Source organism: Malania oleifera, chromosome 8 (genome assembly GCF_029873635.1).
Source record: "Malania oleifera isolate guangnan ecotype guangnan chromosome 8, ASM2987363v1, whole genome shotgun sequence".
NCBI lineage: Eukaryota > Viridiplantae > Streptophyta > Magnoliopsida > Santalales > Ximeniaceae > Malania > Malania oleifera.
The window spans coordinates 65276392-65303371 of NC_080424.1; positions in this window are offsets into that span (position 1 = coordinate 65276392).

Here is a 26980-nt window from a genome sequence, read left to right on the forward strand (position 1 = left end):
ATCAAAAAAATATTTTAGGAAAATGACTCCTAGATTGGTTTCAAAATTTTGTAATAATTTTATGATATTTTCAAAATTTCTGGGAGGTTTCAATATAGGTTAATAGGATAATAAGTAAAGATATTAAACTGCCACAATACATATAATAATAATAATAATAATAATAATAATAATAATAATAATAATAATAATAATAATAATAATAATAATAACACATATGTACTAAAATATTACAAATATCAAAATAAGTAATAAACTACCATAATATAATATATATTAAAATACTAAAGATACTATAAAAGGTAATACCATATATAGTATTAAAAAAATACCTTAAATAATGATTGATACCTTTATATATAAACATGATAAAATACTAAAATACTTATACTAAATATGTTAAAATACTAATATGAGTATACATACATTAAACATAATACCAATAATAAAGAAAACCCTTGATAATTAAAAATGGACACATATCAACAATGAAAACCCTAACACAATGCAAATAAGACAACAAAAACTTCAACTTAAATATTAAAATAACTTCATTTAAATATTAAAACAACTTCTAGCCATAAAAAAAACTCTAAAATAATAATAATGATCACTCAAACATGAATATCCAAAATAAAAAAAAAATCTTACAACAATATTTGATGACTGGATAGGTCATACCCGATTTTGATAATGACAAATACTCTTAGTATTTGATGACTTTCGAGTTTGTGTGCAAGTATATAATTAGTAGATCAACTAATGACATATGAAGACTCAATGGCTAAAGACCCCAAAGACTTCTTTTGTCGTAATTTATATTATATGGGACTGTAATAATTTCATTTCAAAGGTCTGTAATAATCTCTGCATGTTATACATATAAGTATTTGTAAGCTCAACATGACCATAGACTAACCTTTGTAACTGAAAAGACCCTAGGTCCCTACACGTTGTGCACAAAGTCTCCATAATCACTTAACATATCAGGGGAATTAATTGAAATGAAAATGAACTTAATAGGCATAAAATGAGTGAGGTCGGGCGACCAAACCCTACGTGAACAAATCATCTCGTGCGCTCGAACTGTTGAGAAGTCAAAAGTTTGTCCTTGGTTCAAGCTACCAAACCAGAATGAACGCATTGTCCTCGAGTGTCCGAACCACTTGAAAATGACTTTTCACCAACTTGGGCTACCGAACAATTTAGTTCAAATTAAGCCCCGGGCGACCGAACATACGATTTCGGGCTACCGAACATATGACCAGGCACCCGAACCTCGGACTTAACTCTCTGACTTTTGTTCAGCCAACCGAATGACAATTTGGGTACCCGAACTATTTTATATGAATTTTCAAGATAAGTCTATTTGGGCGACCGAACTTAAGTTCAGCCACCCGAATTCCTTCGGGTTGATTAATATTTTTACCGAGGTTAAATGGTTAAACATGGTTAATTTTTGTTAAACTTTTTTTAACAAATTTAAGAATACCCTATGTGTCCCCCAATGGTCATAATTTGTCCATTCTCTATATATAGGGGTTTATTTGCAAAAATTAGTGGTGATTAGAAAAAAGGATTAGCCAAAAATTCTCTCAATTTTTCCTAAACCTTATTTGTTCATTCCAACCCCATAACACTAAAACACCTTCATTCCCTTAAAAAATCTTACTTTGTAAGTGTTTTTTTATTGCTTGATATTGATAGATACTCCCACTATTTTGCTTGATTGATTGTCATTGATTTTGGGGAGTTAAGCATGAGTTTTCCCACAGATTTTTATTTGATAAATCTAGTGTTGGAAAAATCTCGTTAGCTTAAGGATCTTTGCATTGCCATTGCAAAGATTCTTATAGCTTTATTTTTGTGTGCAAAATAATTTTTTATAAGCTATATACTTCAAACTACTCTTGTGCTTATTTCACTGAAAGAAAATATTTTGAGTTTGTTTGAATACTTGATCAGCATCTTTGAAACCCTAATCTAGTATTGAGATTTGTTATATCTAGTTTCAAAGAAATAACTTGTTAGAACACTCTTGTGCTTGATCGTTTATAGGCATAACATTGAGTGTTGATTGCATATATACACCACTGAACTTATAGTTCCTACATGTTTGGTGTTGATTGATTATTACATGCGCATATTGTAGTACATATCTGCTTAGTGTAAGAAGCATATTTCCGTGTACGCAAATTTTATACACATGTTGTATTCTAGGTGTGGGCCTGAAGAGGGAGACTAGCCCTGTTGAATAGTTCCGGATTGGCTTAGACCCGATTAGGAAAACTAGGTGCGTCATCCTGTTAAAGCGTGTCGGTTGAGGTCAGCCCCTTGTATTGATCTGGTTGTAATCGGTGCCACTCCACCCTTTAAGTGAGCCTTTAGTGGAATCCTTGGGCTTACGAGTTAGAGGCGGGGACGTAGGCACTGTTGGCTGAACCCCGATAACATATCGTGCGTATTCTTTACATTTTTGTAATTTATTTACTGCACGTGTATGTTTTATTGTGAATGGTGCATATGGTTTAAATTTCCGCATTTTATATTAATCTGCGCGTTTGGGATTGCATAGACTGACCCTAAGTTGTGATATTCTGCTAACATCTGGTTTAACCTAAGAATAAGTTTTAAAATTTCAATTCACCCCCCTTTTAGGAATACACCAAAGCTAACAATATTAGATATCAAAATTTAAACTTTAAACATTAAAACAAATTCCTACAGCAAAAATTCTACAATAATAATAAAAAAATATAAACATGAATATTAATCATATGAACAAATATTATAACATGAAAATAAAAATATTTATTATTTAATATGCATAAAAAAAACAAAGAGAATTTAAACATGCATGAATATTATGACCTCAAAAATCCTCCGCAAAAAAAAAAAAAAAAAAAATCCTACAATAATGAGAGCAAACCGGTTAATATTTACAATAATAAAAAAAATGAAACAAGATGATAATAAAATTAAATAAATAAATGGATAACTAAACAAATTAAAAAAAACATCCTTACATTTGCTGGTGTTTCAGTGTGTGTTCTTGTGTGTGGGGGTGTGTGTGAGTGTGTCTAAGCGTGTGTATGTGTGTTTAGAGTCAGGGGGCTCACAGTGGAATTGTTGGGGCTATACCGTCGGGAGACCGGAAGAGGCACCGCCGGAGTTGCTGTGGAGACGCCGGAGAAGGGTCACGAAGAGGTAAAACGCCGTCGTTGGTGGCTCACAGATGGACTGAGCTTGGGTGATGCTGAGGGAAGACTGTGATGATGGTTCTCTGCTGTTGGATTTCTGGAGTGGAGCTACGGCTCTGGTCGTGATGGTGTGGAGCTGCCAGAGAGTGACTGTGCCGGTCTGCGGGGAGCGACGGCATGCGGGTGGCCGGTTGTATGACTGGGAGTAAGGTGGCCAGAGATGGTGGTGTTTGTTAAGCTGGGAGTAAGGTGGCCGAGGCTATGGTGAGTGCAAGTGGAGGTCTCGGGTGGTGGTTGCTGAGAGAGTGAGAGAGGGGAGAACAGGGAGATAGCAAGACGAGAGGGAAAGTGGGAGACTGAGGAGGATGGGGGATTGCAGAGAGAGAGATGGAGATGAGAGAACAGTGGGGGCGACGGCCGAGGGAGAAAAAAAAAGGCTTTTTTTTTTTTTTTTGTTTCTGTGAATGTCTCCGCTCCCCTTTATAAAAAAAATTGAAAACCTAGCATGTGCCGCCCCTTTCTTTAATTTTTATTTTGCACCTTTTTTTTTTCTTTTTGTAATAATAATAATAATAATAATACTAGTAGTAGTAGTAGTAGTAATAGTAGTAGTAAGGTAATAATAATAATAATAATAATAATAATAATAATAATAATAATGATAATAGAAATAATGATAATAAAGTAATAATATTTAAAACAACAACAACAACAACAACAACAACAATAATAATAATAATAATAATAATAATAATAATAATAATAATAATAATAATAATAATCCCTTGGTTATATTTGGTTTGGGTAAAAATAGGGTGTGTACAGTATGACGATAAAGTAATCAAAAAGATATGATTGATTATTTGAGATTAAAATAACATAAAAATGGTCACACCATAGATGTAGAGACCCAAAAATAAAATAATAAAAGTAATTGGATAAAAGAGGTTTTTGGCTGGGAGAGGATAAAACCGCCGACAGTTTTTTGGAGTCAATAGAAAATCATAAATGGTTATGGAGATTTACCACAGAGCGGTAATAAATAAATGGTAAACAAACAAGCTGGTTAAATAGAAAACCAGCGATGGTTTTTTGAGGGTCAGAGAAAACCATCAATGGTTATGGGGATTTACCACAGAGCAGTAACACGTAATGGTAAAAAAATGAGCCTGTTAAATAGAAAATCGGTGATGGTTTTATAAGGGTATGAGAAAATCGTTGACGGTTTTCTCAATAGTGGGCGTTATAAGGGAATCCGTAACAAAACAAAATTCTTCTCTTTGTCTCTTCTAAAACCCTATGAACCCCTCTTCATTCTCTTTTCGATTCCGACTCCATCAAATCCAGGATTGATGATCAGGAACCACCACGAGGTTCCTGAGAAGATTCTCTACAACTTAGGCGAAGTAGATTTTCAGTTTGGGGTTTTGGGGCACCATCCCAAAACCAGGGTAAGTGGGGCATTTTAAAGTTTTGAATTTAATTTGGAATATATAGAGCTTAGGGAATACTAAATGTCAATATTGTGGAGGTTGTGTTGAATAATTTGGGGAAAAATTAACTTCAGACTTTTGAGCTACGAACGCTGAAGAGCGTATGATTTAGGGTGTTAGTGGATTTCTCAGTAAGCCAAGTAAGGGGAATAAATTATAGCAGTCTTTTCTGAAAATTATTGGTTGGGAAATATGAGAAATTGAAATATGATATTGTACCTGAAATTATTATAATATGAATATCAGATGAAATTGTGTGCCATATGATTTATACTAAGATGTATTTGAAATTGGGTTAAATGATTTATATTGAGAATAATAAGGTTATGAATTGTGAATTGAAACATGAGATTTAAAATGTGGAAAATGATGAAAAGTGATATGTACTGAAAAGTATCTTCTGAGAAATGATGAAACATGAAATATGGAAATGCTTTATTGAAGAATATTGAATAACATTAAATGAGATATGCATACGTTACTATGAAATGAAATGTGTATTGAATTGATGAAAATATCATTGAAATGACGAAATGAGTTGTAAATACTAAAAATGAAAATATTGCAATGTTAATACTACAGTATGGATATTGAAATGTGAATATGAGAAAGTGAATATTGCAACGTGAATACGACAATATGAATGCGAAACGAGAATACTTGAAATGTGAAAAATTGCATTGTGAAATATTGCAATTGTGAAATATTGAAATGTGGACATGGGAACCTTGATGGTTGGATGTATTGTTGTAATGAGTATAGTACCGTTGCTAGTGGTGATTAAATGCAACCATACGGACTCATGGAGTGTGTGGCGTGACAGTTCGAATGAGCCACTGAGAAGGGTTTTTTTTCCCGCTGAGCCTGGGTCGGGGTATATGGCAGGCCATTCGTACTACAGACAAGTATGTGGTATATTTATTTTGATCTAATCGAGTAGGCCAATCGCGGTTAGATCTAGCCTTCGAGCCACACAACCTTGACCATGGGGGGGGGGGGGAAGCATGGCGTGGAGTATGGAGAGTAACCTCAACCATGGGGTGAAGCATGGCGTGGAAAATATCCTTAGGGCAGCCATGAATTACAGATGCGGATGTATCAGTTACCGAGGACACTCATGAGCTAGAAATGAATTGGAAATAAAATGGAATTGAAAGGGAAATGGAAATAAAAATTAAAATGAGAATGGAAATGAAAAATGAAATAGCATGAGTTAAAAATATAAATAATTAAAGCGAAGTAAAACACTCCGCCTGAGGGCTTACTGAGTAATGTGAGTGCCCTGATAAGTATCAGTTGTAGCCGAACCTAAGTTAATCAGGTAAGAATAAAAATGATATCAGAGTAGAGGGGAGCTATATGTATGAGCGTGTGATCTCCCCTATTATTGGGAACTTCGCTGGTAAACATGGGTTGCTTGTGAATGGATTTGGAAATGGATTTAAAAGCTTATGAAAGCTTGTGTTTTATATCTATATGATTATGAACGTGGAATTGGTGTATTTTTCTCGGAAGATATTATCACTGAAATGAATATATGTTATGATATAATGAAACTCATATTGCCACACACTGTAGATAATTTATTCCGTTTTACTGAGATGTGTCTCACCCAATCATTTAATTATTTCAGGAAACTGAGATAGACCATGTTAGCTTTATTGTAATCCCAAGAGTGGGGGGGGGGGGTGAATTGGTATTTTAAAAATTAATCTTGTAGGTCAATCGACTAACATCAGTATTACACAAACCTAAGGTCAGACTAATGCAAATAAAATAAATCAATTAATATATATATATATATATATATATATATATATATATATATATTCAGCAAAAATTAAACTACACAAGTAATCTAATCAAGCATGCACAATAAAGCAGTAAAGAGAGATGACAGCAGATATGTTATCGAGGTTCGACAAATTGCCTAAGTTCCTGCCTTGGCTCACAAGCACAAGGATTACACTAAAGCTCACTTAACAGGTGGAGTGGCACCTAAATACAACCTGGTCAATTAGCACAAGGCTGACCTCAACCTTTACAACCAATTCTTTCGAGCTAGATTAATGCTCCCTCAGGCTATGCTTGGAATACAACAGAATCATAATACAATTTGCATACAAATATTATGCTTCTTAATCAAGAAGATTTGCACCAGTAATAATCAAAGCACACCAAAAATATAAGAACAATAAGCTCAATGATGTATATGTACAATCAACACTCAAAGTAATGACTATCTCAATTCAAGCGCAAAAGTGTATCAATAAGCTAATCTTAGAAACTATGTAAAGATGAAAATTTTAATCACAGTTTAGGGTTGCAAAGATTTGTACCAAGAGTAATCAGAATATCTCAAAAATATTTTCTCAATATCAAATCACAAAGAGATATTCAAAGATAAGCTTGTAAAAATATTTTTGCATACACAAAAATACTAGCTCAATGAGTCTTGCAATAATAATGCAAAGACTCACTTAACTATAAGGTTTTGCCACACATATATTTATTAAATAAAATTGGGGGAAAACCTAGCTAAACCCTTAATCCGAAGATCAAATATGCAATAAACAAATGAGGGTTTTTAGCACACTACAACAATGAATAAACACTCACAAGGCTTGATTTCTCAATGGAATGGTAGTATTTGGGTGTATAGGGTTTGTATGGAAAAATAGGGCTTAGAAAATTTCAGAGGATTTTTTGCTTAATCAATATGCTAATTATCTCCTAATTAGAGCAAATGAACCCCTATATATAGACTTGCCTTATTTTATAACCGCAGGGGATACATAGGGTATTATTAAATTTGTTTTAAAAATGTTTAGGAAAATTAACCTTGTTTAACCCCTTTTAACCACGGTAAAATTTTGTGCAACCCGAGAGTTTTGAGGGCCTGACTTGTGGTTCGGTCGCCCGAACAGATAGATGAGAAAAAATATGTTTTTCATGTTCGGGTACCCTAGGAAGAGAATAGTTTGTTGAACTGAGGCAATTTTCCAAAAGTCCGCGATTCGGTCGCCCGGTAACAAGTTTGGTTTACCAAACTTGAGCATTTGGTAGCTCGAGGTAGTTTTGAACGTGAAAGTTCGGGACTGCCGAGTTGGTGGAAAAGGTAAGTGTATGAGTTCAGTTAACCGAGGACGGTGAAGTCCTTTTTGTTTCGGTCACCCAAAATCAAGTCAACTATTTGATCTTTCAACGGTTCAGTTGACCGAGGTGTTTTGAACACCAACGTCCGGTCACCCGAAACCCTATTTTTTTAGCCCTTTAAGTCATGTTTTAATTCAATTGATTCCATTGATATTATATGTGATTTTGGGGACAATCTTACGTGTAAGCGCAAGGACCTAGGGTCATTCTAAGGTCTTTGAGCTTATTGATTCCTACATGCATGATATGCATTCATTATCACAGACCTTTCCTATATTACTATTACAGACCCAAAATGAAGATAATATAAATTATAACAAATGAATCTTTTTGTTCTTTATTCTTCAAGTCTTCACATGCCATCAAATGATCTTACTAATATGAATCTGCACACAAACTTGATAGATATTAAATACTTGATTATTTGTCATAATCAAAATCGGTATGACCTATCAGGTCAACATTCTTTCCTTTTTTTATGATGACAAATACATTATGCAAAAGTGGGTACAGTCTTGAAAGACTCCCCTTGTCAATATGCATAATGAGAAGTTTAAAGATTTAAAGTTCAAACATTGTTCAAAAAGTACCCAATTTTGCCTCTTCTCCCCCTTTTGGCAACGACAAAAAGGGTTACTGTAAGTATAAGGCTCATAAGCAGGGCATTGAGTATGAATCATTTATATGCATGATTGGGAAAGTTTTTAGAAATTTCGACAGCATGGCGTTTGAGAATAGAACATTTTCCTAAAAATACCTGCATAGAAATGACCTGGTTGAGTTTTAAATTAACAATTTATCCACAACTACCAACTCAAACAGTTCAATATGATGAAGAAGGAAAACATAAATATAACTATCAATATGCAAGGAATATGGCAGTCATACATTCCAAAAACACATACAAACTTATAAAGTATAAAGTAATGATAGAATTAAAGTTTAGAGCCGTATGTTTCTATGTTTACGCAGCTCCCCCTAAGTTTGTGCATTCTATCAAATTTCTAGGAGGCATCTCTACTATGCATGAGACCTAGTTCATGTCTAATTTGTATGAACCTATCTTCTGGAAGGGGTTTGGTGAAAATATCAGCCCATTGCTCATTTGTGCACACAAACTCAAGTGCCATATCCCCTTTCTGCACATGATATAAATGATGTCTAATCTCAATATGTTTGGTTCATGAATGTGAGATAGGATTTGTAGATATATTAATTGCACTAGTATTATCACATTTAATCGGAACCATATCATAGTGCAATACAAAATTCATAAGTTGTTGTTTCATATAGAGCGTTTGAGCACAACAACTTCTAGCGGCAATATATTCTGCTTTGGCCATGGATAAGGCAACAGAGTTTTGTTTCTTGGAGAACCAAGAAACTAGAGATTGTTATAAAATAGGGACAAGTGCCGCTAGTACTCTTCCTATCAACCTTACTACCAGCAAAGTCAGCATCAATATAACTAACAATCTTAAATGTCATATGCTTAGACTACCTCAAGCCTAATTCTATAGTTCCAACTAGGTACCTAATATTTCTTATTTTCATGTTTTTGGTCGTAAATGCTTTGTACTTAGAGATAATGAGCACCTAGGAAAATTTGACTCTAAATTTGATGAAGGTATTTTCCTAAGTTTTTCACTTAATAGTAAAACATATAGAGCTTTTAATGAAAGAACATTAACTGTTATTGAATCTATTCATGTTGTGTTTGATGAATCTAATCCATTTTACAAAAGAGATGATGAAGATGATATTGATATAAGAAAAGGATTAGATAAGCTATCTATGGAAAATAATGTGGATATCGATTCAGAAGAAAATAATAAATCAATTGAAAATGATAAAGTTGAAAGTGAGGTTCAAGAACTGCCTAAGGATTGGAAATTCGTTAGGAACCATCCTTTAGATCAAATTATAGGTGAACCTTCACGTGGTGTAGCTACCCGATCTTCCTTAAGAAATTTAGTTAGTCATGCATTTTGCATTCTTATCTCAGGAAGAGCCCAAAAATATTAAGGAAGTCATAGAAGATGAGTCTTGGGTAATGTCTATGCAGGAAGAGCTTAACCAATTTGAAATAAGCAAAGTTTGGACCCTAGTTCCTAGGCCTAACGATCATACTATTATTGGAACTAAATGGGTATATAGAAACAAGAAGGATGAGAATGGGGTAGTAACCAGAAATAAAGTTAGACTAGTCGCCTAGGGATATAATCAGGAATAAGGGATAGTTTTGAGGAAACCTATGCTCCTGTAGCTAGAATGGATGTCATCCGTATGTTGCTTGCTTATGCCACTTTTAAGAACTTTAAATTGTATCAAATGGATGTTAAAAGCACATTCTTTAATGGCTATATAAATGAAGAATTGTATGTAGAACAACCTCCCGGTTTTGAAAATCGTAAGTATCTTGAGCATGGATATCGGTTGTCCAAAGCCTTGTACATATTGAAACAAGCTCTTAGAGTTTGGTATGAGAGACTTAGTGTTTTTCTATTAGAAAATGGGTTTAACTGGGGCAAAATTGACACAACACTTTTCATCAAATCTAAAAATGATGATATGCTCCTTGTTCACATTTATGTTGATGATATCATTTTTGGAGCAACAAATGATGATTTGTGTAATGAGTTTGCCAAATGCATGCAAAGTGAATTTGAAATGAGCATGATGGGTGAACTAAGCTTCTTCTTAGGACTTCAAATCAATTGTTAGCTTTACTATAATCCCAAGAGGGGGTGAATTGGTATTTTAAAAATTAATCCTCTAGGTTAATCAACTAGCAACAATATTACACAAACCTAAGGTCAGACTAGTGCGGATAAAATATATCAATATATATATATATATATATATATATATATATGAAATTAAACTGCACAAGTAATCTAATCAAACATGCACAATAAAGCAGTAAAGAGAGATGACACCAGATATGTTATTGAGGTTCAGCAAACTGCCTACGTTCCCATCTTGGCTCACAAGCACAAGGATTACACTAAGGCTCACTTAACGGGTGGAGCGGCACCTAAATACAACCAAGTTAATTAGAACAGGGCTGACCTCAACCTTTACAACCAATCCTTCCAGGCTAGATTAATGCCCCTCAGGCCACGCCTGGAATACAACAGAATCACAATACAATTTGCATACAAATATTATGCTTCTCAATCAAGTGGATTTGCACCAGTAATAATCAAAGCACACCAGTAATGTAAGAACAGTAAGCTCAATGGTTTATATGTGTAATCAACACTCAAATTAATAACTATCTCAATTCAAGTGCAAGAGTGTATCAACAAGCTAATCTTTGAAATTATGTAAAGATGAAAATCTCATTCACAATTTAGGGCTTCAAAGATTTGTACCAAGAGTAATCATAATATCTCAAAAATATTTTCTCAATATCAAATCAAAAAGAGATATTCAAAGATAAACTTGTAAAAGTATTTTTGCACACACACAAAAATACAAGCTCAATGAGTCTTGTAATAATAATGTAAAGACTCACTTAGCTATAAGGTTTTTCCCACAAAAATTTATTAAATAATGTCGGGGGAAAACCTAGCTAAACTCTTAATATGAAAATAAAATATGCAATAAACAAATGAGGGTTTTTAGCACACTACAACAGTGAATAAACACTCACAAGGCTTGATTTCTCAAAGGAATGGTAGTATATGAGTGTATATTGCTTGTATAAAGAAATAGGGCTTAGGTAATTTCTGAGAATTTTTTGTTTAATCAATATGCTAATTATATCCTAATCAGAGCGACTGAACCCCTATATATAGACTTGCCCTATTTAAAACCATTGGGGATACATAGGGGATTATTAAATTTGTTTTAAAAATGTTTAGAAAAATTAACCCTGTTTAACCCCTCTTAGCGACGGTAAATATTTGTGCAACTTGAGAGTTTCGGGTGCCTAACCTGTGGTTCGGTCGCCCGAACAAATAGATAAGAAAAAAGTATGTTCTTCATGTTCAGGTGCCATAGGAAGAGAACTGTTTGCTGAACCGAGGCAAATTTCCAAAAGTCCGCGATTCAGTCCTCGGTATCAAGTTCGGTTTACCAAACTTGAGCATTCGGTGCTTCGAGGAAGTTTTGAATGTGAAAGTTAAAGCTGCTGAGTTGGTGGAAAAGATAAGCATATAAGTTCGGTTGACCAAGGACGGTGAAGTCCTTTTTGGTTCGGTCGCCCAAAGTCAGGTCAACTATTTGATCTTTCAATGGTTCAGTCAACCGAGGTGTTTTGAACACCAAGGTTCCGTTGCCCGAAACCCTATTCTTTTAGCCCTTTAAGTCTTGTTTTAATTTAATTAATTCTCCTGATATTATATGTGATTTTGGGGACAATCTTACGAGTAAGTGCAAGAACCTAGGGTTATTCTAAGGTCTTTAAGCTTATAGATTCCTACATGTGTGATATGCATTCATTATTACAGACTTTTCCTATATTACTATTACAGACCCGAAATGAAGATAATATAAATTACAACAAATGAATATTTTGGGTCTTTATTCTTTAAGTCTTCACATGTCATCAAATGATCTTACTAATATGAACCTATACATAAACTTGATAGATATTAAATACCTTATTAGTTTTCATAATCAAAATCGGGTATAACCTATCAGGTCAACAAACCAAGTGATAAAATTCCGAGATAGAGGGGAGCTGCTTATACCCTGAGTAGATAGGGATGGAGGATTCCTCTAGAGTATTTTGTGTTTCTTTTTGGGAATGTGTTAGACATGCATATATGGATTGCTTAGTACTCTAGTATGTGTATTCATTATGGTATGTAAATATGTTAACTTCCATTGATAGGGTTGTTTGAATGATTGGTTACCTGGTACCCTTTTCGGGTCAGGTTATGTTTGTATGGTATCAGAGGTGTTGACATGGCCAATATGCGATTAATATTAATATGATATATGCAAAAAAAAAAAAATGGTATGAAAAATCGAGGTATCACAATTTGGCATCAAAGCCTAGGTTGCTAGGTTTTGCAAACTTTAGTAAACAGCAGAATACAATACTAAAGTATATGAATGGATAGTAACAAGATATGAGTTAGTTGTTGTTAGAGGATGAGATTGGAATTTAGGGTTCCATCTTTCAATCTGGATGTAGGAGTTTCGTGGTTGTTTCTGTGTTTTTCCTGGGATAACGACTTTTGGAAAACCATGGATACTATTGCCGGTTCTTGTTTCTAAGTGGTAGGACTGAATCTTAAATGGGGATTGAGAATGTTAAAAGAAATGTTTGTAGTGGAATATCTTGTGGGTTTTAGTATGCTGGGTGTGTTAGTGAGTTATGATGATAGAGTTCTAAAATAGTTGTATACCATTTGCTGGATAGATCTAGAGAGTAGTAGTGCACATATTAGGGGTGATGATGTAGGGCCTTCTAGTATGGGTGGCAGAGATCCTTTTGTTGTACTACGTAGTGTCACCCAGCAGGTGATGACAAAGATGGCTAGAGGTTCAGGGGAGCAGAGCTACATGATTGAGTAGTTCACGCGTATGAGACCCCTATCATTCTTTGAAGGAGCTGACCCATTCGTGGCTGGGAACTAGGTCTAAGATATAAAGGATATATTTTCAGTTCTTTTGTGTATAGATGAGTAGAAGGTACTATTTGCGACATTTAAGCTGACAGAGGAGGCAAAGCACTGGTGGAAATCAGCGAGACTGTTAGAGGAGTAGAGACTTGACCCTATAGCGGTAACGTGGAGCTATTTTAGGGAGATATTTTTTGAGAGATACTTCCCCGCTACCGTTAGAAGTGCGAAGGCAATGAAGTTTTTGCACTTGATGTCGGGAATGATGACAGTACAATAGTATGCAACTAGATTCATTGAGCTGTCTTGATTTGCTCCATATTTGGTACCAGATGAGGAAAAGAAAGTGAGGAAATTCGAAGAGGGGCTAAGACAGAGTATTTTTGAGTAGGTAATAGGCTTATGAGCTCAAACATTTGCAGAGGTAGTGGATAGGGCAGTAGTGATTGAGAGTGGCCTATAGAGAGGCACCGTAGTGCAGAGCTAGGGAAAGAGGCCCACGCCTCTAGATGTTCGAGCAGGGTCCAGTTGAGGGCCTTGGAGGAGGTAGGATAGTAGAGGAGGACATAGATAGAGAGTGGGAGATTGGGCAATATATGGCAGAAAAATGCCCCCTTTTTATCCCATATGCTACATGAGACACTCAGGAGAGTTTTGGGTTAGGGAGATTGTATGCTATCAATGCCATCAGCCTAGGCATATGGTGAGAGACTGCTGAGCACCGTCAGTTGTTATGCCTATTTATAGACTATACTACGGAGGTCATCAAGCACCCTAAGGCAAACAGTAGAGGAATATCACCCCAGCACGAGTCTATGAGCTAACACCGGAGGATACTGAGGCGGTAGGAGATGTTGTGGCAGGTACATTTTCAATTCTGTCATTTACAACTGCTGCTTTGTTTGATTCAAAGATGACTTATTCTTTTATCACCCAAGAGTTTGTTAAATTTTATGGGTTAGAAACACAGCAGCTGGGTGTTAGTTTGTTAGTGGCTACACCGAAAGGGGTTGTGGGGATATATGAGAAGGTACTTAGGACCTATCTAGTATGCATTCAAGGGAGGTATTTATTAGCTAATTTTCCAGTCTTGGATATGCGTGAGTTTGACGTGATATTGGGGATGGATTGGCTAGCTACTCACTATGCCAGTATAGACTTTTATCAGAGAGAGGTAGTGTTCAGACCTCTAGGAGGACAGGAGTATAGATTCTTGGGGTCTTGTGTGTGCACCCCACCACAGTTGTTATCTGCCATATAGGCAAGAAATTTGTTATTAGAGGGTTGTTAGGGATATGTGGCCTGTGTGAAGGAGATATCAGAAGGAGTGTTGAGATTAGAGGACATCCCAATAGTGAGGGATTTTCTCGATATTTTCCCTGAGGATTTGCCAGGACTACCACCTGATCATGAGGTAGAGTTTGCTATTTGTTGACTTTGGTGTATTCCCAGGAGGGGGGGGGGTGAATTGGAAATTTAAAAATTTATCTCCTAGGTTAAACTATCTGGTAGCAGTATGTACACAAACTAGGGTCTTTCTATGCAATTCCAAATGCGCATATAAATGTAATGTGTGAAAATTAAATCATACATAGTGTTCATATACAATTTAGAATAACATACATGTGTAGTAAATATAAAGAACTAAAATGTAAAGTGCACACATGATATGTTATCGTTGTTTGGCCAACTACCTACGTCCTTGCCTTGGCTCACAAGTACAAAGATTCCACTAAAGGCTCACTTCAAGGGTGGAACGACACCGTATACAACTAGGTCAATTTTTGGGGCTGACCTCAGCCTACAACTACACCTTACCAAGATGGCGCACCTAACTTTCCTAATCGGGTGGAAGCCAATCCGGGACTTTCACAAGGGCAAGTCTCCCTCTTGAGGCCCATACTGGGAATACAATCAAATAAACATTTTCGTACAATGAAAAAGTACTTCTAAAACAAGCAGATTTGTACAACAATTTAGCACAATATAATCAATGCACACCATTAATATAAGAACTATAAGCTTAATGGTATATATGTGCAATCAACACTCAAAGAAATGTTTATTTCAAATATAAGCACTAGAGTGTATCTACATGATAATCTTTGAAACTATGTATAGATAAAAATCTCAATCACAATTTAGGGTTTCAAAGGTATGTACCAAGAGTAATAAGAATATCTTAAAACTATTTTCTCAATATCAAAGCACAAAGAGATATTCAAATATAAGCTTGTAAAAAATATTTTTGCACACAAAAAAATGCAAGTCCAATGAGTCTTTCAATAATAATGCAAAGAATCACAAAGCTATAAGATTTTTCCCACACAAAGATTTATCAAATAAAATCGGGGAAAAAAATATGTACTTAACTCTCAATCCAAAATCAAACAAACAATGTATACAAAAAGAGTTTCTAGAAAATGAGAATGACGAATATACTCTCACAAATTTGGTTTAGTAAAGGAATGATAGTATGTGAGGGTATAAGGTTTGTATGAAGAAAAAGCACTCTGAAAAATACAGAGGATATTTTGCTAATCAAAGTGCTAATTACATGCTAATCAATGAATCCCTATATATAGAATAGGTTAAAATTATAACTGTTGGGGATATGTAGGGCTTTATTAAATTTTTTTTAAAACCATTTAAGAAAACTAACCCTGTTTAACTTAAAATAACCATGGTAAAAATTAAAACAACTCGAGAGTTTTGGGCGCCTGACCTATGGTTTGGTCGTCTGAACAGACACAACAGAAAAAGTTGATTTTTGAAGTTCGGGTGCCTGAATCATTGTTTAGTTTGCTGACCAAAGGTGATTTCCACTCTGTCTGTGGTTCGGTTTCTTGGTCCAGAGTTTGGTTTACCAAACTCATGTATTCGGTAGCCCGAGGCAATTTTTAACATGAACGTTCAACTTGCTAAGTTGGTGGAAAAGTAAGATTATGAGTTCGATTGACCGGGGACGCTATGGTCCTTTTGGTTCAGTTGCTTGAAACTAAGTCAACACTCTGACTGGTCAATGGTTTGGTCACCCGAAGTGTTTTGAACACAACAGTTTGGTCGCCCAAAGCTTTTGTTGACTCTATGAGTCCAATCTTGTGTTGATAATGACAAATCACTTAGTATTTGATCTGTGTATTGAGAAAGTGAGCAGGAACATTACTTAGCACGCACAGAAGGTGATGAAATCATGGAAGCCACGAGGATTAAAGCATATATATATATATATAATCCGGACAATCTATGGAACTAAAAGAGTAGAAGAATGAAGATGCAAGCATCAAGTTCAAGATTGTCACTGGAATGGGCATTTATAATTGATGCATGTGCATATTTAATATGATATAGCTAGAAGCTCAAAATATACGCTACACATGCATCTCACGAAAACCTTCTAGGGTTAAACATGGACTTAGAGAACTTATTTTGAACCCCGAAAAATTTTTTATAAGAGATTAAAGCAAGAGAGTTCAAATGTTTTTTGAAAACTAAACTGAAAATTATGAAGTTGGTCTGCCCAGACTACTAAGGAGTACTCTCAGAAATCTGAAGATACAACCTCAGACGACTAAAGTTTTACTTCAGATGTCGGAAGAATTTTCTCAGAAGACTGAAGAATTAGTTCAGTCATTTGAAGAATTAAGGATGAAACACCGAATAGGAAGAACACCTTCAGACATCTGAACCATCAAGTTTAGTCGTCTGAACTGGGATTTCAAAAGACTGAACCTACAGTTTAGTCGTCTGACCTTGTGTCAAGACTATACTTTTTCAGTGCTTTAAGGGACATTGGACGTCTAAACCCGAATGCTCAATCATCTGAACTTGCAGGAACTTTAAAAATTTGAACTTTAGCAAGAAAACACGTGAGTTATTCTCTTGATCAAATTGATCCAACGGTCAGGACTTATCTTATGGCCGAGATTACTTATATAAACAACCTTTAAACCCTAGTGCCTCACTTTTTGCATATGATTAGGAGCCTCGAATGTATACACAACTCTGAAAATCATTGAATTCATTGCTAAACTCTTTTCCGCGATTTCAAAGCGTTTACTACATATCTAAGCTTGGGCTACGTTGATTTTCAAAAGGAGTTCTAGCAAATCTTGTGCAAACAACTTGGGTATTGAGGTTTGGTGATCAAATTAATTGTTTGCTTATTCTCAAAGAATTTTTAATATCACAAACTTATTCTTGAATATTCATTTTGAGAAATTGATCTTGAGTTATTATTTATACATACTTTTGTGAAAGATCACTATTTGAGAAAAAGGTTTTGGTTAAAAACTAAAATCTTGAAGAAAGCTTTTTTTTTATTTTTTAAATATTTCTTCATTCAAAGATTGGCTATTTGATTAGTGTAAGAAGTATTTGATTTCAAATCCTAGGAGCCTCTAAATACATATTCTTGAGGGATATTATTTTTGAAACATAGTGTTTAAATCTTCGCGAAATTCAAAGTCGTATATTTATTCAAAGATTCAACTTTACAGATTATTGATAGCAAGAATATAGATCTGCAAATTATTAAAGATTATTTTTGACAGGATCTTATTTTCTACTCTTGCATAAAGTATTTTGAAATCGAACCTTACATTTCTCCAAAACATTTATTTATAAAATCATTTTTGGGAGATATCGATTTAAAGGATTGATTTGTGAAGCATATCATTCATATAACAATATCATCGTTACCAACAGACTGAGCTTCAAGTTTTATCATATGAATATATATTAGGATTTTGATTGTATTCATTAGCTTGTGTAGAAGCAATATTGAGTTTCTGTAGAATTCTAATTTTATATTGTAATCACGATTCGAGTTGTGAACTGGGTGAGGAGGAAGATCTGCCTCTTGTAAGCAGCAGAGTAGGAGGAAGTTGTGCCTCTTGTAAGCAGCGAATTGTAAGGGAAGCTCCATCGCGGTTAAAGGAGTAGGGATTTAGTGGAATACTTGAGTGGGTTGCTCCAAGCGATGACGTAGGTCGGGTTGGCTGAACCTCGTAAAATCGTGTTTGCCTTCTCTTTTCCCTCAACTTTTTAATTGTTGCTTGCATTTCATTATCATTTTTTGCATGTTTGTATGTTGATTTATATTACATGCACTTGATAATTAATTGGGTATAATTGAATTTATTGAGATAATAATTTGAATTAATTTCAAACCCTAGCAATTATTTTTCTAAATATTAAAATAGGAATTAAGTAGATATTTTTGAAATACCCAATTCACCCCCTCTTGAGATAACACTGTAATTCACATTTGGTATCAGAGTGGGTTTACATAAACTTAACAATCATTTTTGTAAAAAGATCACATGGCACACATCGGTGTAACCCCATTCGGTGAGGGACACTCGTCCACTAGACCACCTTTTTTTTGCGATGTAAATTACACCTATTAGAAAATAAGAATGAGTATATATCTATTAATGTGGATTGGAAAGTGTGGAAAATTGTTTGTAAGGAAATCATATCCCTATGAAAGTAGTTGATAAGGTAAATGTACCCAAAATTGAAGATGAGTATACTCAACAAGATTGGAAATTTGTGCAAATAAATTCTACTGCAATGAACTTGCTATTCTGTGCACTAGATGTAAATGAGTTTAATAAGGCGATGGCTTGTAACACTGCTAAAGAGATTTGGGAAAAATTAGAAGTTACATATGAAGGTACTAAGGAAGTAAAAGATAGTAGGATAGACATGCTTACTAGTGAATAAAAGGCATTTAAAATGACTGCTGATGAATCACTTCAATTCATGTACACTAGATTCACACACATTGCGAATTCTTTAAATGCTCTTGGTAAATCTTACCCTACTTATAAGTTGATCAGGAAAATACTCAGGGGACTACCACCAGTTTAGGGAGCTAAGGCTACTACAATAGCTGAAGGAAAGAATCTGAAGGAGATATCAGTTGAAACTGATCAAATCGCTCATCACTTATGAGATAATGATAAATGAGAGGAAAAATGAGCAAAATAAAGTAAGGAAAGTTACAACACTTAAGGCATCATCTAACAGCTCTAGTGAAGGAAGTGATTCAGAATCTGATGATAACATGACTCTTCTCACTAAGAAATTTGGAAAGTTTATAAGAAAGAACAAGAAATACACTAGAAAATTAAAGGACTCAAAAACTGAAAAAGGGAGAGAGAAGCAGAAAGAAATAAAAGGAGGATATTCCTATGTGCTATAACTTTAGAGAAGTTGGGCATATCAAGCTAGTCTGCCCCTAGCTGAAGAAAGCGTCTAAGAAGAAGAAGAAGGCACTAAAAGTTAGTTGGGATACTCATAGTACCGGTAGTTCAGAATATGAATCTAGTGATGACGAGATTGCAAATTTGTGTTTGATGGCTCACGAAGACCACAAGGTACAATCCTTTTGTTCTGCTTCATCTTATTACTCTAGCAATTCAGAAAAAGAAAATGGCATGCTCTCTTATGATGAACTGCAACAGAAATATTTTTATACACTTAAAATGCTTAAGAAAATGAATACAAAGAATTATGTTTTGAAGTTAAAATTGAAGGAATTTTCAAAGTCAGTAGAAAGTCAAAATGAATCTCATGCATCCTTAATGAGAGACAAGAATTTGAAAATTGAGGAGTTAGAAAAGAATTTGAAAGATAAATTTAAGATTATTTGTAAATTTATAGAAGGTCAAACAAATTTTGCAAAACTCCTTGGAGCTCAAAGAAATTCCCTAGATAAAAAAGGACTTGGTTTTAATGGAAAATAAAATTTGAAACAAAAACATCTTTATATGGGTTATTTTGTAATAGAATCAAAGACTTCTGTTCCATCAAAAGATTCTTATAAATATACCACAAGCTTTAAATGTTAAAGGATGAGTCATACAAAATTTGGTTGTCCTTTTAAGGGTAGAGATGTTAAGATGAAAAAGGTATAAAGAGTTAAAGGAGAGTCAAGCACTAACCCCTCGTGGACCTAAGAAAATCTGGGTACCAAAAGTAGTTATCTGATTATGTCTTGCAGATGTGCTTGAGACTGTCCATTTCAAAAGATAGATGGTATAAGGACAACGGATGCTCACATCATATGACTGGAGATAAAGCTAAATTCGCATCCATTGCACTAAAGGATGGAGGATTTGTCACTTTTGGGGACAATGCAAAAGGAAGGATCATAGGTGTAAGTAAAGTTGGTAACGATTCATTATTTATTATAGATAATATTTTACTAGATGATGGTTTAAAACATAACTTATTAAGTATAAGCCAACTATGCAATAAAGTTATAAGGTATCTTTTGAACATGACAACTACATTGTTGAACATAAAACTGATAACAAATTCTATTCACTGCTGAGCATCATGAAAATGTATATACCACTAGCTTTGACAATCTTGGTTCACAACACGTAACTTATTTTTTTGCTATTAATGAGATTAGTTGGAATTGGCATAGGAGACGCAAACATGGACTTAATATCTAAACTAGTTAAGGAAGACTTAGTTAAGGGATTGCCTAAGACAAAATTCGTGAAAGACAAAATTTGTGATGCATATCAACTAGGAAAACAAGCAAGAATTAGTTTTAAGAAGAAGAAAGTAATCTCTACTACTAGGCCACTTCAAATGTTACATTTAGATTTATTTGGTCCAAACCCAATTTAGAGTTTAGGAGGAAAATCATACGCATTCATTATAGTTGATGATTATTCTAGATATACATGGGTGCTATTTTTAGGTCACAAAGATGAAGCGTGTGAACAATTCTTTAAACTATGCAAGAAAATTCAAAATGCAAAAGGATATACAATCAAAAATATCCGAAGTGATAGGGGTAGAGAGTTTAAAAATCACTTTTGGATTAAGCTATGATACAATTCCTATAAGATGCAACAATACTAGTGCAATAAACATCTCAAAGAACACCTTATCACATTCATGAACTAATCATATAGAAATTAGACATCATTTTCTTTGTGACCATTTGCAAAAAGGAGATGTGACACTTGAGTTTGTATGTACAGATGAACAATGGACAGACATATTCACAAAACCACTTGTGGAGGATAGGTTTATCCAAATTAGACATGAATTAGACCTGATGCATAATTCATAAGTTGCCTAGAATTATATTCGATTACATAATTCAGAGGGAGCAACATCACTTAATATTCACAATTGGTTAGAAATGTCAACTTTGGCTAATTTGTTCACACTTGGTATTAAAATCGTAGCATGATGATTGTATGTTAAATGACATATGTTTATCCTCACATAAACCTTTGAACTTTAATGACTGATTTTCTTATCCATGTCTATGTAAATTGACATACTATGTATGTTCACATTGAAATTTAATTCAACAACACAATTTTTTTGCATTAGCAAGGAGGAGAAGTACATTGAATAACACGGAGACATATTTCACAATACAATTTTGAAATATAAAGGTTGCATATTTTTAAAAGATGAGAATTAATTATGTCAGAACATTTTTGTTATATACCTTTTTGTTGATGTCAAAAGGGGGAGAAGAATATAAGGTTATAGCAAAAATAGTTAGCAAAATTAGAAAATTAGCTTGCAAAAGTTTTTTTTAATGCATGGGGAGAAAAGAACATAAGTACATGAGTTATACATGCAAAACTATTGTCTATTTTACATTGTGCTGAATTTTATATTGTGCATTATTTGAGGGGGAGCCTTCTTAGGCGTAACCCATTTTATATTTTTGCTCGTGTATTCGTCATCATCAAAAAGGGGGAGATTGTTGACTTTATGAGTCCAATCCTGTTTTGATCATGACAAATCACTTGGTATTTGATCTCTGCATTAAGAATGTGAGCAGGAACATCACTTAGCATGCATGGAAGGTGATGAAGTCATGGAAGCCACGAGGATTAAAGCATATATATATATAACATGGCACAATCTATGGAACTAAAAGAGTAGAAGAATGAAGATGCAAGCATCAAGTTCAAGATTTTCATGGGAATGGGTATTTAGAATTGATGTATGTGCATATTTTATATGATATAGCTAGAAGCTCAAAATATAACCTACACATACATCTCATGAAAACCTTCTAGGGTTAAACATGGACATAGAAAACCTATTTTGAACCCTAGAAAATGTTTTCTAAGAGACTAAAACAAGAGAGTTCAAATGTTTTTTGAAAACTAAACTGAAAATTCTAAAGTTGGTTGGTCCAGACGACTAAGGAGTACCCTTAAGTCTAAAGATACAACCTCAGACGACTGAAGTTTTACTTCAGACATCTGAAGAATTTCCTCAAAAGATTGAAGAATTAGTTTAGTCATCTAAAGAATTAATTATGAAACATAGAACAGGTAGAACACCTTTAGACGTCTGAACCGTCAAGTTCAGTCGTCTGAAATGGGACTTTAAAAGGCTGAACCTACAGTTAAGTCGTCTGGCCCAGTGTCTAGACTATACTTTTCAATGCTTTGAGGAACATCAGACGTCTGAACTCGAATGCTCAGTCATCTAAACTTGTGGGAACTTTAAAAATATGAACTTTAGCGAGAAAACAAGCGAGTTATTCACTTGATCAAATTGATCCAATGGTTAGGACTTATCCTATGGCCGAGATTACTTATATAAACAACCTATAAACCCTAGTGCCTCACTTTTGGCATATGATTGGGAGCCTTGAACGTATACATAACTCTAAAAATTGTTGAATTCATTGCTAAGCTCTTGTTTGTGATTTCAAAGCGTTTACTACATAGCTAAGCTTGGGCTACGTTGATTTTCAAAAGGAGTTCCAGTAAATCTCGTGCAAACAACTTGGGCATTGAGGTTTGGTGATCAAACTAATTGTTTGCTTATTCTCAAAGACTTGTTCATATCACAAACTTATTCTTGAATATTCATTTTGAGAAATTGATTTTGAGTTATTATTTATACATACTTTTGTGAAAGATCACTACTTGAGAAAAGTTTTTGTTTAAAAACTAAAATCTTGAAGAAGGTTTTTTTAAATATTTCTTCATTCAAAGATTGGCTATTTGATTAGTGTAAGAAGTATTTGATTGCAAATCCGAAGAGCCTCTAAATACATATTCTTGAGGGATATTATTTTTGAAACAAAGTGTTTAAATCTTTGCAATATTCAAAGTCATGTATTCATTCAAAGATTCAACTTTACAGATTATTGATAGCAAGAATATAGATCTTTGCATTAGTAAAGATTATTTTTGAAAGGATTCTATTTTCTAATCTTGCATAAAGTATTCCGAAATCGAAACTCACATTTCTCCAAAGCATTTATTTATAAAATCATTTTTGGGAGATATCAATTTAAAGGATTGATTTGTGAAGCATATCATTCATATAACGATATCATCGTTACATACATACTGAGTTTCAAGTTTTATCATATGAATATGTGTTAGGATTTTGATTGTACTCACTAGCTTGTGTAGAAGCAATATTGAGTTTTTGTAGAATTCTAATTCTATATTGTAATCACGGTTCGAGTTGTGAACCAGGTGAGGAGGAAGTTGTGCCTCTTGTAAGCAACAGAGTAGGAGGAAGCTGTGCCTCTTATAGGCAGTGGATTGTAAGGGAACCTTCATCACGGTTAAAGGAGCCGGGATTTAGTAGAATCCTTGAGTAGGTTGCTCAAGGCGAGGACGTAGGCCGGGTTGACTGAACCTCGCAAAATCGTGTTTGTCTTCTCTCTTCCCTCAACTTTTTAATTTCTGCTTGCATTTCATTATCAGTTTTTGCATGTTGGTATGTTGATTAATATTACATGCACTTGATAATTAATTGGGTATAATTGAATTTATTGAGATAATAATTTGAATTAATTTCAAACCCCTACAATTATTTGGTTAAATATTGAAATAGGAATTAAGTGGTAAAATAAACTTAAATATTTTTGAAATACCCAATTCACCCCCCTCTTGGAATAACATCGTAATTCACATCGTCATTGATTTATCCTTCTAAGTCCTGTTTTTGTTCAATTAATTCCCCTAATAATATATATGATATTGGGGACAATCTTACGTGTAAGTGCAAGGACCTAAGGTCTTTCTAAGGTATTTTGAGCTTATTGCTTCTACATGCATAATATGCAGTAATTATTATAGACCTTTTTCTATATTACTATTATAGACTCGAATAAAGTATAATATAAATTACAACAAAAATGAATCTTCTAGATCTTTAGTCTTTAAGTCTTCATATGCCATCAAGTGATCTTTCTAATATGAATCTGCACACATGATATGTAGTGACCCAGAGAATTTATAATATTTAAATAATGAAAGGAAAGGAGAAAAGGAAAATTAAAAGGGGGTAAACACGTCTTCGTGTTTGTCGACGATGCGACGTATTAGGCTCGTCGACGAGGATGCTCTTCGTCATTGAGAAAATACCAAAAGGGGGTTTTGGGCATCTCTAAATTTTTTTGACGAGTGAAGGGTTCGTCGATGAATTGCCTATTGACCTCGTCGATGAGGTGACATGGCTTGTCGACGAAGGCCAGTGTATAAATAGGACAAATCTTTATTTTTGGCTAAAAACTCAAGCACAACTCTCATTTTCTCTCTCCTTTTCAGTTCTCCTTCCTTCTCTCTTAATTTATGGGTCGGATTTCCACCGATTTGATGATCTGAAGCCACCGCAACACTCCTAGGAGAGTTTTCTTCAGATCTGCTGGAGTGGATCGTCGGTAGGGCTGAGTTGGAAACCATCCCAAATTTAGGGTAAGACTTTCTACTCAATATTTGACTCTTGACAGTTGTAGAAAGCGTAGTACACGTAAAAATACTGAAGTTTAGTTTTGGAAAATGTTGTTTTTAGTGTGTTGATCAGAGGACCCAACGAGGGTTGAGTAGATTATTTTAGGGGGTTTTTCAGGAATCAGGTAAGGGGATAAACTAAGCCAGTTATTTTATGAAAATGTATATATGTTATTATAACATCCGATTTTAGGAAAATAAATATATTTATATATGTTTTATATTTGGGAAATACTGCTGAAAATGATGGTGTGTAAAATATACAAAAAACCTATTTCATGTGGCATGAGTAGAATTTATAATGAAATACTGTTTTCTGGGAATATGATAATGATATAGATATGGATATGTTTGCGGCGTATGAACCGAGCTATGGATACGTTTGCCAACGTACGGGCTGAGCTATGGATATGTTTGTCGACGTATGGGGCGAGCTATGGATATGATTTGCCGGCGTACAGTCAGAGCTATGGTAAAATATGATATACCGGCATACGGGCCGATGATTTTCATGATATACTTATATATGCAAGATGATATGATCTGGTAATTAATGGTATGAAATATTCAGGTATCACAGTTTCATTATATGCTATATGTTATCAGAACCTGGTTGGCTTGGTTTAGCCTAGCACTTGCACGATACCAATGCTATGTGTTTATGATTTATCATGATATTTGTGTTAACGCTGCTATACGGAGTGGCGTGAGGTTGGATGGTCGATGTGGTTTTAAGAAGTGTGAATGCCCGTGGTGTACGGACCAGGTCTGACAGACCCATTGGACTTACAAACTGTACTTTTGACTTGGCAGTGGTCGGCCAACTATTGTCAGGTCTCACCTTTGGGCCACACAACCCAGTCATGTGGGGGTAATACATGACAAGAGCCAGCTAACCTACCAGGGTTGTTTTTGTACTATATTATATGAGATGAATTATGTTTATGAAAATCCTATTTGTTCTGCGTTGATATGAGAATATATGTTTCCCAGATATGATACAGACAGTTATACAGATATGTTTATGTATGATTTTATATATAACACGGAAATACTTATGTTTCCACACACTAGTGTTAGTTTATTTCCCTTAGTGAGAGGTGTCTCACCCCAAAATTTCATGAACTTTTCAGGAGCCCTTGATAGGAGAGCGGATAAAGCTCCGCTGAGGTAGATACGGTTGACCTGCCCTTTTTGAAGGGTATGTATTTTGTGATAGGGTCAGATGATTCTTGTGGGAATGACCCTAGGTCTCCTTTTGGGTTGTAAATATAATAACAATGGATGTAGTAACTATGGTATTGTGATGGATGGTTTTTTGTTTATGATATTATGATTGTATGTTTCTTGTTGCTTAGGCTTCTGTTTGTGTTTTTGTTATATCCCTAATACCCACGGGTTTAGGTGGATTACGTTTATTATTATATTATGGGAAAAAAATCTATGGAAATTAAGCAGGTCGTTACACGATACACATAAAATACATGAGTATTTGTCATAACCAAAATTGGGTATGACCTATAAGGTCAACATTTTCTCCCTTTTTGATGATGACAAATACATCATGCAAAAGTGGGTACAACCTAAAAATGCTCCCCCTAACAATATGCATAATGAGAATTTTTAAAGATTTATAAGATCAAATATTTTTCAAAAGTAACCAATTTTATGCCTCTTCTCCCACTTTTGGCAACAACAAAAAAAAAAGGCTATGATAAACATTAAGCACATAGACATATGCATCGAGTATGAATCATTTGAATACAAGATATGTTTGGGAAAGGTTT